Genomic DNA, 1,781 nt, shown 5'->3' on the forward strand with positions numbered 1-1,781 from the left:
GCTGAGCCGGATAATTTTTTCTATTTTTTAGTAGAGACTGGGTTTTGCTCTTGCTCAGGCTGGTCATGAACTCCTGAGCTCAAACAACCCACCTGGCTTGGCCTCCCAGCATGCTAGGATTACAGGTGTAAGCCACCATGCCCAGCCGATTGAACAGCTTTCATGTAGCTGTAGTGGATAATACCACCATTAGATTTTTTTGGATAAACATTTAGTTTTGAACTGTGCTTCAACACTTCATCTTTATCCAATCATTGCATAGAATGCTTGCAGTCATCAAAAATAATTCATTTTTAGCTTGGCGCCCATAGCTCAGTGGTTAGGGCACCAGCCACATGTACCAGGGCTGGTGGGTTCAAACCCAGCCAGGGCCTGCTAAACAACAATAACAACAAGAACAAACAGCTGGGTGTTGTGGCCAGTTCCTGTAGTCCCAGCTACTCGGGAGGCCGAGGCAAGAGAATTGCCTAAGCCCAAGAGCTGGGGGTTGCTGTGAGCTGTGACGGCACAGCACTCTACCAAGGGCAACAAAGTAAGACTCTGTGTCTAAAATAGTAATAATAATAAAGACATGATTAAATTCAAGAAGGGAAGAGAGGGGTTGATCACACTCACCTAACAGGTACGATCTAAGGGTATAGGGTGCACCTCCTGGGTGAAGAACTCAACTACAGCTTGGACTTTTATCTAACAAACACAAAAAATGTAACCTAATCGTACATACCCTTATATTAATCTGAAAAAAATCCAAAATCTAAAAAAAAATTTAAATATATAGTTTTTGAAGAGACTCCATTTTGGAAGTAGGCCCTACACTGCACCCCAGGCCCAATACAGAGAAAAACCACAAGCAGAACCACCCAGGGAGGGGACAGCCAACCCGGGTGGAGCCCCCCTTATCAGAAACAGACACAAGACCCTTCTTAGAAAATGCCGACCCACAGCCCTTCTGCAAAAAGGAGCCTCAGCCCCAACCAATCCCTGACAGGACTGACTTAATAACCATTCCCCAACCAGATCCAAAATGAACCAATCACCCAGTCGCTGTCACCCCTAGAATGTATAAAAACCACCTTTGCTCCTGTAACAGGGTCGCCCCTGCACGGTCATGCTGTCCAGAGGTGTGGCCCGAGCATATGCTTGAAAATAAAGATGCTGCTTTGCTTTTACATGTATCCCTGGTGGTCTCTCAGTGGCATCTTTGGTCTTAACAAGCTGGGGGTGGGGGCCTTCTGATAGAGAGCGGAAGGCCTGCTAGGTAAATTCTAAAAGAACTTTAACATTTTTCAGCATTGGTCTTATAAACAGCTAAATGTCTGAGGCAAAAACTGTTTGGAATGTAAAATAATACATAGCATTTTATCTGTGATCAGTTCCCCCAAATTAAATAAGAATTTAAAAATCTAAGACCTTTACCAGATCTCATTGAGAATCACTAAAATTACATTTAAATTTCCAGTGGAAAAAATTACTTCCAGGTAGAAAAATAATACCATTCTTATATATATTTTCCATAGCAGGAAAAATATATATATAGGTAAATTACACACATTTCTGAAGTCAGCTCTTTCTCTTGCAACCTACCTGTCCAATATCAACTTCCTGGGCCAAGACAGCTCTCCCTTCCACACTCCTCACTGTCCAAGTAGAGTGGCAGACTAGTAAGTGACAGCCTTCCCTGAAGTGATTTCAGGGGCCTGGACAGGATTCCAAGGCTGGAAAACAGCTTTCTAACGTTTCATAGGAGATAAAGTATCTTTGGGTCTTTAAAGAGAGATAAG

The 1,781-nt window shown here is 43.0% G+C and overlaps 1 non-coding gene across 1 annotated transcript; it reads right to left on the bottom strand.

Annotated features, from left to right (window-relative positions):
- Positions 1-1,223: 1,223 nt before the first annotated feature.
- LOC111728678 lies at positions 1,224-1,285 on the bottom strand. Its single transcript, XR_002775902.1, has one exon. It is a non-coding gene; the product is annotated as a U7 small nuclear RNA (small nuclear RNA).
- Between the last annotated feature and the right edge of the window lie 496 nt (positions 1,286-1,781).

Source organism: Otolemur garnettii, unplaced genomic scaffold (assembly GCF_000181295.1).
Source record: "Otolemur garnettii isolate 467f Iridium unplaced genomic scaffold, OtoGar3 scaffold00178, whole genome shotgun sequence".
In the NCBI taxonomy this organism is placed as follows: domain Eukaryota; kingdom Metazoa; phylum Chordata; class Mammalia; order Primates; family Galagidae; genus Otolemur; species Otolemur garnettii.